General features: G+C 36.2%; 1 protein-coding gene across 11 annotated transcripts in view; it reads right to left on the minus strand.

Moving 5' to 3' along the window:
• LOC308609244 (NACHT, LRR and PYD domains-containing protein 12-like) overlaps positions 1 to 13,171 on the minus strand; it is a 48,655-nt gene that overhangs the window by 33,058 nt on the left and 2,426 nt on the right. Inside the window, exon 3 of one of the 11 annotated variants that reach the window (XM_081222901.1) lies at positions 11,474 to 11,540. The exons of the other annotated variants lie outside the window; for them this stretch is intronic. The gene's annotated coding sequence lies outside the window, so the exon portion shown is untranslated. The remainder of the gene's footprint in view (positions 1 to 11,473; positions 11,541 to 13,171) is intronic. 11 annotated transcript variants of the gene reach the window in all.

Below are 13,171 nucleotides of genomic sequence, written 5' to 3' on the forward strand. Positions count from 1 at the left end.
TTTTCTTAGCATAATGTTTTCAAGGTTCATCAATGTTGTAGCATGTATCAGTTCTTCATTCCTTTTTATAACTGAATAAGAATCTATTTCACATCCACTGGAATGGCTGTAATTTAAAATATGAAAAATGGCAAGAATGTGGAAAAATTAGAACACACATACATTGCCAGTGTGAATATAAAATGGTGCAGCCACTATGGAAAAGTTCAGCAGCTCCTCAATAAGTTAAACACAGGATTACCATGTTACCCAGCAATTTAACTCCTAGGTATATACCCAAAACAACTGAAAACAGGTATTTAAACAAAAATTTGTACAAGAATAGTCACAGCATCACTATACTAAATAGCAAAAAAGGTGGGAACAACCCCAATGTCCACCAACTGATGAACTGAATAAACAAAATGTGGTATATACCTACAGTGGAATACTATCCAGCCATAAAAAGGAACAAGGTACTGAGGCATGCTATAACATGGATGAGCCTTGAAAACACTACGCTACATGAAGGAAGCCAGACATGAAATTCCATTTATATGAAATGTACATAATAGACCAATCCATAGAGAAAGAAAGTAGATTAGTGGTTGCCAGGGGTTTGGGGAAAAGGGGAAGTAGTAGTGACTGCTAATGGTTATGGGATTCTGTTTCAGGTGTTGGAAACATTCTGGAATTAGATAGTGGTGATGGTTACACAGCATTGTGAATATACTGAAAATAAGTAAATTGTACACTTTAAAAGGGTGGGTTTTATGGTATATGAATAAAATCAATCAGATCAATTTAATAAAAGCTATAAACTAAACTTGTGATAATCATTTTGCAATATATACATGTATCAAGTCATTATGCTGTACACCTAAAACCAAAACAGTGTTATATGTCAATTATAACTCAATTAAAAAATAGAAAAAAATCAATTGTAAAAGTAGGAAAAGATCAATGAAAAATGCAATTATAGAAGAAAATGAGAAAGTGGAAACAATCCAAATGTCCATCAGCAGATGAATGGATAAACAAAATGTGGTCTAGACATACAACACATTATTCAGCCTTTAAGGGGAAGAAAATTCTGAAACATGCTACATGGATTAAATTTGAAAACATTATGCAAAGTGAAATAAGCCAGGCACAAAATAAAAAATATTATATGATTCTATTTATATGAAGTACATAGAATAGGCAAATTCATAGAGTCAGAAAGTATAACGGTGGTTAGCAGGATCTGGGGGGAGAGGGTAATGGAGAGTTATTGTTTAATGGGTATAGAGTTTCAGTTTGGGAAGATGAAAAAATTTTGGAGGTGGCTAGTGGTGATGCTTGGATAACAATGTAAAGTACTTAATGCCACTGAATTGTACACATAAAAGTGACTAAAGTGAGCTCTACCCACAACCAGTCCCTCCCATCAGGAAACTTGCACAAGCCTCTTAAATAGCCACATCCACCAGAGGGCGGACAGCAGAAGCAAGAAGAACTAAAATCCTGCAGCCTGTGGAACAAAAACCACATTCACAGAAAGATAGACAAGATGAAAAGGCAGAGGGCTATGTACCAGATGAAGGAACAAGATAAAACCCCAGAAAAACAACTGAATCAAGTGGAGGTAAGCAACCTTACAGAAAATGAATTCAGAATAACGATAGTGAATAACTGAGGCAGAAGAACGGATAAGTGACCTGGAAGACAGAATGGTGGAATTCACTGCTGTGGAACAGAATAAAGGGAAAAGAATGAAAAGAAATGAAGACAGCCTAAGAGACCTCTGGGACAACAGTAAACGCACCAACATTCGCATTATAGGGGTCCCAGAAGGAGAAGAGAGACAGAAAGGACCAGAGAAAATATTTGAAGAGACTAGAGTCGAAAACGTCCCTGAGAGGGGAAAGGAAAGAGCCACCCAAGTCCAGGAAGGGCAGAGAGTCCCATACAGGATAAACCCAAGGAGAAACACACCAAGACACATAGTAATCAAATTGGCAATAATTAAACACAAAGAAAAATTATTGAAAGCAGCAAGGGAAAAACAATAAATAACATACAAGGGAACTCCCATAAGGTTAACAGCTGATTTCTCAGCAGAAACTCTACAAGCTAGAAGGGAGTGGCATGATATACTTAAAGAGATGAAAGGGAAGAACCTACAACCAAGATTACTCTACACAGCAAGGGTCTCATTCAGATTCGATAGAGAAATCAAAAGCTTTACAGACAAGCAAAAGCTATGAGAATGCAGCACCACCAAACCAGCACTACAACAAATGCTAAAGGAACTTCTCTAAGTGGGAAACACAAGAGAAGAAAAGGACCTACAAAAACAAACCCAAAACAAGAAAACGGTCATAGAAACATACATTTCAATAATTACCTTAAATGTGAATGGATTAAATGCTCCAACCAAAAGACACAGGCTTGCTGAATGGATAAAAAAACAAGACCCATATATATGCTGTCTACAAGAGACCCACTTCAGACCTAGGGACACATAGAGACTGAAAGTGAGGGGATGGAAAAAAATATTCCATGCAGATGGAAATCAAAAGAAAGCTGCAGCATCAATACTCATATCAGATAAAATAGACTTTAAAATAAAGAATGTTACAAGAGACAAGGAAGGACAGTATATAATGATCAAGGGATCAATCCAAGAAGAAGATATAACAATTATAAATATATATGCACCCAACATAGCAGTACCTCAATACATACGGCAACTGCTAACAGCTATAAAAGAGGAAATCGACAGTAACACAGTAATAGTGGGGGACTTTAACACCTCACTTACACCAATGGACAGATCATACAAAATGAAAATAAATAAGGAAGGAGAAGCTTTAAATGAAACAATAGACCAGATAGGTTTAGTTGATATTTATAGGACATTCCATCCAAAAACAGCAGATTACACTTTCTTCTCAAGTGTGCATGGAACATTCTCCAGGATAGATCACATCATGGGTCACAAATCAAGCCTAAGTAAATTTAAGAAAATTGAAATCATATCAAGCATCTTTTCTGACAACAGTGCTATGAGATTAGAAATCAATTACAGGGAAAAAAACGTAAAAAATACAAACACATGGAGGCTAAACAATATATTACTAAATAACCAAGGGATCACTGAAGAAATCAAAGAGGAAATCAAAAAATACCTAGAGACAAATGACAATGAAAACACGACGATCCAAAACCTATGGGATGCAGCAAAAGCAGTTCTAAGAGGGAAGCTTATAGCTATACAAGCCTACCTCAAGAAACAAGAAAAATCTCAAATAAACAATCTAACCTTACACCTGAAGGAACTAGAGAAAAAAGAACAAACAAAACCCAAAGTTAGCAGAAGGAAAGAAATCATAAAGATCAGAGCAGAAATAAATGAAATAGAAACAAAGAAAACAGTAGCAAAGATCAATAAAACAAAAAGCTGGTTCTTTGAGAAGATAAACAAAATTGATAAACCATTAGCCAGACTCATCAAGAAAAAGAGGGAGAGGACTCAAATCAATAAAATTAGAAATGAAAAAGGAGAAGTTACAACAGACACCGCAAAAATACAAAGCATCCTAAGAGACTACTACAAGCAACTCTATGCCAATAAAATGGACAACCTGGAAGAAATGGACAAATTCTTAGAAAGGTATAACCTTCCAAGACTGAAACAGGAAGAAATAGAAAATATGAACAGACCAATCACAAGTAATGAAATTGAAACTGTGATTGAAAATCTTCCAACAAACAAAAGTCCAGGATCAGGTGGCTTCACAGGTGAATTGTAGCAAACATTTAGAGAAGAGCTAACACCCATCCTTCTCAAACTCTTCCAAAAAAATTGCACAAGAAGGAACACTCCCAAACTCATTCTATGAGGCCACCATCACCCTGATACCAAAACCAGACAAAGATACCACAAAAAAGAAAATTACAGACCAATATCACTGATGAATATAGATGCAAAAATCCTCAACAAAATACTAGCAAACAGGATCCAACAACACATTAAAAGGATCATACACCATGATCAAGTGGAATTTATCCCAGGAATGCAAGGATTCTTCAATATATGCAAATCAATCAATGTGATACACCATATTAACAAATTGAAGAATAAAAACCATATGATCATCTCAATAGATGCAGAAAAAGCTTTTGACAAAATTCAACACCCATTTATGGTAAAAACTCTCCAGAAAGTGGGCATAGAGGGAACCTCCCTCAACACAATAAAGGCAATACATGAGACACCCACAGCAAACATCATTCTCAATGGTGAAAAACTGAAAGCATTTCCTCTAAGATCAGGAACAAGACAAGGATGTCCACTCTCAGCACTATTATTCAACATAGTTTTGGAAGTCCTAGACAGGGCAATCAGAGAAGGAAAAGGAATAAAAGCAACACAACTTGGAAAAGAAGAAGTAAAACTTTCACTGTCCACAAATGACATGATACTATATATATAGAATCCTAAAGATGCCACCAGAAAACTACTAGAGCTAATCAATGAATTTGGTAAATTTGCAGGATACAAAATTAATGCACAGAAATCTCTTGCATTCCTATACACTAATGATGAAAAATCTGAAAGAGAAATTAAGGAAACACTCCCATTTACCACTGCAACAAAAAGAATAAAATACCTAGGAATAAACCTACCTAGGGAGACAAAACACCTGTATGCAGAAAACTATAAGACACTGATGAAAGAAATTAAAGATGATACCAACAAATGGAGAGATATACCATGTTCTTGGATTGGAAGAATCAACATTGTGAAAATGACTATACTACCCACAGCAATCTACAGATTCAATGCAATCCCTATCTAATTACCAATGGCATTTTTTACAGAACTAGAACAAAAAATCTTAAAATTTGTATGGAGACACAAAAGACCCCGAATAGCCCAAGCAGTCTTGAGGGAAAAATACGGAGCTGGAGGAATCAGACTCCCTGACTTCAGACTATACTATAAAGCTACAGTAATCAAGACAATATGGTATGGGCACAAAAACAGAAACAGAAATCAATGGAAGAAGATAGAAAGCCCAGAGGTAAACCCACGCACCTATGGTCAACTGATCTATGACAAAGGAGGCAAGGATATACAGTGGAGAAAAGACAGTCTCTTCAATAAGTGGTGCTGGGAAAACTGGACAGCTACATGTAAAAGAATGAAATTAGAACACTCCCTAACACCATACACGAAAATAAACTCAAAATGGATTCGAGACCTAAATGTAAGACCGGACACTCTAAAACTCTTAGAGGAAAACATAGGAAGAACACTCTTTGACATAAATCACAGCAAGATGTTTTTTGATCCACCTCCTAGAGTAATGGAAATAAAAGCTAAAATAAACAAATGGGACCTAATGAAACTTCAAAGCTTTTGCACAGCAAAGGAAACCGTAAACAAGATGAAAAGACAACCCTCAGAATGGGAGAAAATATTTTCAAACAAATCAACGGACAAAGCATTAATCTCCAAAATATATAAAGAGCTCATATTAAAGAAACAGACAACCCAATCCAAAAATGGGCAGAAGACCTAAATAGACATTTCTCCAAAGAAGATGTACAGGTGGCCAAGAAGCACATGAAAAGCTGCTCAACATCACTAACTATTAGAGAAATGCAAATCAAAACTATGGTGAGGTACCACCTCACACCAGTTAGAATGGGCAGCATCAGAAAATGTACAAACAACAAATGCTGGAGAGGGTGTGGAGAAAAGGGAACCCTCTTGCACTGTTGGTGGGAATGTAAATTGATACAGCCACCACGGAGAACAGTATGGAGGTTCTTTAAAAAACTAAAAATAGAATGACCATATGATCCAGCAATCCCACTACTGGGCATAAACCCAGAGAAAACCATAATTCAGAAAGATACATGCACCCCAATGTTCATTGCAGCACTATTTACAATAGCCAGGTCATGGAAGCAACCTAAATGCGCATCGACAGATGAATGGATAAAGAAGAAGTGGTACATATATGCAATGGAATCAGCCATAAAAAGGAACGTAACTGAGTCATTTGTTGAGACGTGGATGGATCTAGAGACTGTCGTACAGAGTGGAGTAAGTCAAGAAGAGAAAAGCAAATATCATATAGTAACGCATGTATGTGGAACCTAGAGAAATGGTACAGATGAACCGGTTTGCAGGGCAGAAATTGAGACACAGATATGGGGAACCAACGTATGGACACCAAGGGGGGAAAGTGGCAGAGGGGTGCTGGTGGTGGTGTGATGAATTGGGCGTTTGGGGTTGACATGTATACACTGATGTGTATAAAATTGATGACTAATAAGAACCTGTTGTATAGGAAAATAAATAAAATAAAGTTTAAAAATTAAAAAAGTGACTAAAGTGATAAATTTTATGTTATATATATTTTACTATAATAAAAAAGGAAATGGGCAAAATATTTGAACAGACCTTTCACAAAGGAAGATATACAAATGGCCAATAGCACATGAAAAGATGCTCAACATCATTAGTCACTAGGGAAATGTAAATAAAAACTGCAGTGAGGTACCAGTTCCCACTCACTAGAATCGTTAATATTAAAAAAACTGACACTACCAAATGCTACTAAGGATGTTGGTAGGAGAGTAAAATGGTACAAAGATATGGAAGTTTCACATAAAACAAAACATAACCCCTATGTTCAGCCATAAAAAGACATGAAATCTTGCCAGTTGTGAGAACATGCATGGACCTTGAGGGCATTATGCTAAGTGAAATAAGTCAGACATAGAAAGACAAATACTACCTGATCTCGTTTATATACAGAATCTTTAAAAAAAAAAAAAAAAAAACCTCAAAGACACAGAGAACAGATTGGTGGTTGCCAGAGGCAGGCAGGGAGGGGGTGGGGAGTGGGCAAAGTGGGTGAGGGGAGTCAAAAAGTACAAACTTCTAGTTATAAAATAGCTAAGTCATGGGAATCACGAGAATGTAATGTACCACATGGTGACTATAGTTAGTAATACTGTATCACATATTTAAAAGTTACTAAGAGACTAAATCTTTAAAGTTCTCATCACAAGAAAAAAAATTCTGTAACTATGTATGGTGATGGATGTTAACTAGATTTATTGTGGTGATCATTTAACAATATATACAAATATCAAATATTTGTACACCTGAACCTAATATAACATTGTATGTCAATTATACCTCAATTTAAAAAATCAATAATTATCAAAATAGAAAGCAAACAATAATTAAACAATAGAGTAAATCAATAAAAGGAAATAGTTCTCTGAAAAGAACAATAGAATGAACAAATTTTTAGCAAGTATGATTTCAAAAATAAAGCCATCATAAATTAACATAAAAAATGAAAGGGAACCAAACTACAGAAACAAGAGATTAAAAATTATCCAAAAAGTACTATGTAAAATTTTTATAGCAATAATTTTAAAAACCTAAGTGAAATGGATAATTCCCAAGAAAATAAACAACCAAAATTGGCCTAAGAAATAGAAAACTTAAATAGACCAATTAATCATAGAAGAATGTGAAATGATAATACTCTACCTCAAAAGTCACCAGCCCCAAAATGTTTTGTGGGAGAGTTTGACCACACCATCTAGGAACAGATTAATCAAACTTTACACAAAAATTTCCAAAGCAAAGTAAAAGAAGGGAAATGACGCCATACAACTCTAGGCTAGTATAATCTTGATACCAAAACTGACAAGTAAAGGGAAAGAAATTATAGGCCCATCTCACTTATGAACGTAGATATAAAAATGCATAACCTTAATACCATAATCAAGCACAGGAAAACCATAGGCCATTATTTTTCAAGGGATTGCTGATGGCATTTTTGGCGGAACAATTCTTCATTTAGTATCCCTGATCCCTATCTATTAAATGCCAGCAGGACTTCCCACCACACACACACCAATAAACTGTGACAACCAAAAGCACCTCCAGGCATTTCCAAATGTCCCCTAGAGGGATGGTTAGCCCCTGGCTGAGGATCAGTACTATAGGCAATCTCACTTATGAACACAGATACAAAACTGCTAAATAAAAGATCAGTCCCTCAAATCCCAGAGTACATTAAAAAAGAAAAAAAAAAAACACATCATTCCCTGACCTGATAGGTTAATATTAGGAATGCAGGGAAGTTTAACACTTACAGATCTCTCAGTGTGGAACAGGACACCAACTCCTTACTTGGAAAATTGGCAAATACAGGGAAAGAGTTAAGTGTTTATCCTGTCTTTCGTATAGGAACTGTATTTTAGGCTTACCAAGTAGCCCTAGTAGAGGAGAGATAATTCTTCTTACAGAGGTATGCTAGCTAATAAATTCAGAAAGAATAATAGAATTAGAAACTTGTTATTTTGAAATCCTAAACGAAATAATTGACTCAGATAATAGTTATCAAATGGATGGTAAAGCCACTAGGTGAAAGGATGATGGAGAACTTTTACAATGACAGGATCAGACTAACACCACTTCAATCCAGTTTTAGTATCATTAAGAGTGAGACAGGAAAACATTATGTAAAAGAAAGTACATAGTATCAACCACTAAACAGTCTTAACAAATAATAAGAACCTGAATCTAATCAAGCATTTAGATCCGCCTTCCAGGCTACAGGAAATACAAGCAATACAGAAACAGATAAAACAGCACCTCACGGAAGTAATCAGCCAAATCCAGAATGTGGGAGAGCCTATAGAACAAATGGCAGGTTTCTTCAACAAACCAATGCCATGAAACTAAAAGGGAGGAGGTGTTCTGTCTTAGCTTTTTAAAAACTTAAAAGAAATCTAAGAGATATAACCTAATACAATGAGTTGTTAGTTGGGTCCTGATTGAAAGAAACCTCAATGGTAAAAACATTTTTTAGGACTTCCCTGGTGGTGCAGTGGTTAGGAATCTGCCTGCCAATGCAGGGGACACGGGTTCGAGCCCTGGTCCAGGAAGATCCCACATGCTGTGGAGCAACTAAGCCCATGCGCCACAACTACTGAGCCCACGTGCCACAACTACTGAAGCCCACACGCCTAGAGCCCATGCTTTGCAACAAGAAAAGCCACTGCAACAAGAGAAGCCCGCGCAGTGCAACAAAGAGTAGCCTCGGCTCTTCCCAACTAGAGAAAGCCCGCGCAGCAACGAACACCCAACACAGCCAACAATAAAATAAATAAATTTAATTTTTTTAAAGTCTAAAAAATAAAACCATTTTTTAGACAATTGGAAAATTGGAAGATATGCCAGGTATTAGTATTATAATGGCATTATGATTATATGAGAAGATGTCATGTTTGCTACAATTTTTTTGCTGAGGCATACTGAAATATTTAGGAGTGAAATCATATGATGCTCATGATTAGCCTAAAACATCCCAGCACAAAAGAGGGGAGGGGAATAGCTGAAACAAGTATGGCAAAATGTTGACGGCTATTAAAGCTCAGTTATGGGTGCATGGGGGTTTACTGTACTCTCTACTGTCATTTATGTTTGGAAATTATCACAATGGAAAGTTTTTAAAAAGCTATCAATGCATGGGCTTCCCTGGTGGCGCAGTGGTTGAGAGTCTGCCTGCCGATGCAGGGGGCACGGGTTCGTGTCCCGGTCCGGGAAGATCCCACATGCCACGGAGTAGCTAGGCCCGTGAGCCACGGCCACTGAGCCTGCGCGTCCGGAGCCTGTGCTCCGCAATGGGAGAGGCCACAACAGTGAGAGGCCCGCGTACCGCAAAAAAAAAAAAAAAAAAAAAAAAAAAAAAAAAAAAGCTATCAGTGCAATTCAATGCATTAACAAGTTAAAGGGAAAAAACCTATATGTCCAACTTATAGGTGAAAAAGCAACTGATAAAATTTCATAGCCATTCTTGCTTTTAAAAAGCCTCAAAAGAGTAGGAATTAAAGAAAACTTACTTAACTTAATAAAGGGCAACTGCCAGAACCCACACTAAGAAGCATACTTGATGAAATTTTCGAAGCATTCCCATTAAAGGGAGGAATAAGTTAAGGATGTCTGATATCGTTGTTACTATTCAGTCTTATACTGGAAGTCCTAGACAATGCATTCAGATAAGAAAAATACACGTGGTATACAGATTGAAGCCAGAGAGAAAACTATCAATATTTGCACATAATCTGTTTGCCAACCTAGAAAATCCAACAGACTCAATGAACAAACTATTAGAAAGAAGGATAATTCAGTAAAGTTGTTGGACACAATTTCAAACAAAAAAACAAGTTATCTTATATACCCTTGATTACAAAATGAAAGAAAAAATCCTATTAATAGTAGCAACAAAAGCTATAAAATATCTAGAAATAGCCCAAACAAGATATATTCAACACACGTATGGAGAAAATGACACGTTATTAAAGGACTTAAAAATCTGAATAAATGGAGAGTCATACCACATATATTCATATAAAGGAAGAGTCATTAATGTAAAGGTGCCAATTCTCCCCAGTTAAATCCGGAAACTCAATGCGAGGCCAACAAAAATGCCAATAAGATTCTATTTGGGTATGATAATTTGATTCTAAAATCCATATTAAAAAGTAAATATGCAAGAATAACACAAAATTGAAGAAAAAAGATGACTTTCCATGTCAGATATCAAATGTTATAAAACTATAGAAATTTAAAGTGTGGTATGAATGCAAGTATAAATAACTGGATCAGTAGAACCAAATAAAGAATTCTGAAACAAACCTAAATATGCATAAGAATCTAGTATTGATTAAAGGTAGCATTTAGAAGTGAGTAGAGAAAGGAAAGAGGGAGGCATGTAGAAGGATATACATTGCAGCACATTTTATATTAGCAAAAAACTTGGAAATAATCATGACAATGGGGAAATGGCTAAATGAATTATAGCATATCTGTTCTGTAGAATACTCTGAAACAGTGAAAAAGAACAAGTTAGATTTACATGTACTAACTTGAAAAGTTCTCAGACATTATGTTGGGTGAGAAGTAGCAAGTAGCAGAACAATACATATAAGCATGATAAAATTTATATATATATATATATATATATATATATATATATTTAACATCTTTACTGGAGTATAAATAATTTACATTTTTAAATAACACTAAATAGTACTATATATATATTGTGTGTGTGTGTGTGTGTGTGTGTGTGTGAGAGAGAGAGAGAGAGAGAGAGAGAGAGAGAGAGAGAGAGAGAGAGAGAGAAAGAGAGAGAGAGAAAAGGTCTGGAAGAAGCTAAGTCCAACAGTGAGTAGGGAGGGAGAGAATCAGGGAGGAAATCAATGATGACTAAAGGAGGCTTTAGCCTTCCCTGTAACATTCTAATCCTCTGAAAGAAAAATGTATTCGTGTGTCAATTGTGTAATTAAGTCAATAAATAAGAAATTTTAAAGCTGCATAATGATATGAATAAATTATATATGGTATAAGGACTTATTTATTCATATAAATGCATGGAAAGGCGATTGTAAGGATACTCACCAAACTGCTGACAATTAGTTTATTCTTTGTTTTGCTTTTTTTGGGGGGGTGGGAGTGGAAGTAACAACTATAGAGGGAGCAGAAAAGGCAAGTTTCAAGATTTACTATCTCTACAACTGTGTACTGTTTCAATCTTTTACCATGAAAATACACTTATATATTATTGAGTAATTAAAAAATAAAGACATGGAAAAAGTCAAAGACACACTGTTAAGTGGAAAAAGCTAGTTGCTATATTATATATATAATTCTATATATAGAATAATGTATACATCTATTGTATTATATATGTGTACATATGTATTCTAATGCATAGAAAGAAAAATACAAATTGGACTTTCACAATTTATATACTTGTGCTGTTTGATTATTTTGTTCTAATGAGCATACAGTTGTGCATTACTTAAGAAATACTATGCTAATCATTTTGCAATGTATAAACATATCAAAGCATTATGTTTGTAATATATAAACATATCAAATCATTATGTTGTTATGTACATCTTAAACTGTACAATGTTATATATCAATTATATCTTAATAAAACTGAGGTGGGAGGAAGAAACATAGAAATACAGATAAATCTAGGACTTCCCTGCTGGTGAAGTGGTTAAGAATCTGCTTGCCAATGCAGGCAGACATGGGTTCAAGCCCTGGTCCGGGAAGATCCCACGTGCCGTGGAGCAACTAAACCTGTTCGCCACAACTACTGAGCCTGCGTGCCACAACTACTGAAGCCCACATGCCTAGAGCCCGTGCTCTGCAACAAGAGAAGCCACCACAATGAGAAGCCCGCGCACCGCAACAGAGTAGCCCCCGCTCGCCACAACTAGAGAAAGCCTGTGTGCAGCAAATAAAACCCAACACAGCCAAAAATAAATAAGTAAATTTATTTTTTAAAAAAGAAACAAATACAGATAAATCATGTCATTCACCTAATCAAAACCCTTTAGTAGGAGTATTCCCAATGCTCCTAGGATAAAGCCCAACATAATTAAGGGGCCCTGCCATCCAGTCTCAGCTCCCAATACTCTCCCCCTTGCTTAATGTGCTCTAGCCACAGGAGACACCTTTCAGTACTTCAAGTCCCTTGCACATGTTCTAGCTTCAGGTCTCTGCACATGATGTTTGTTTCCTCTATGTGGAACAATTCCTCCATTCATCCCTCCTCTAGCTCCTTCTACCCCAGCTGATCCTTCAGTTCTCATCACTTCTTTAGGAGAGTCTTACCTGACATTCCAGACAGAGTCAGGTCCTCTTGTTATAAGTACTTATAGAACGCTTATTTTTCCTTCATAGCTCTTATCTCAATTTGCAGTTTTCTACTTATAGGTGGGATTATTAATGTCTGTTATCACTCCTACTAGACTGTAAGCTCCATGAGAGCAGGACTCTTGTCTGTCTTGTTATAACCTGACATTTAGTAAGAGCTCAGTAAATAACTGTGAAATAAATCACTGCTCCCTGTTAATCAGGGTGAACCTTATTGGCACTAGCTCCATTTTCCTCTCCATTCCAACCCATGTCATCAGATAAGCAATCTCAATGGCTATGGATGACTCATCCAACACTCTAGCTTCACTGTCCCTTGACCTCCTCTACTTCTGCAACCTCTGACTACATGCCACTTCACATGCCATTTCTAGCTATTAGTGCCCTAGACCACCCGATAAACATGGAGCTGCTCCACTTCAGAAT

Source organism: Mesoplodon bidens, assembly GCF_964165515.1.
Source record: "Mesoplodon bidens genome assembly, chromosome: X".
NCBI classification, from domain to species: domain Eukaryota; kingdom Metazoa; phylum Chordata; class Mammalia; order Artiodactyla; family Ziphiidae; genus Mesoplodon; species Mesoplodon bidens.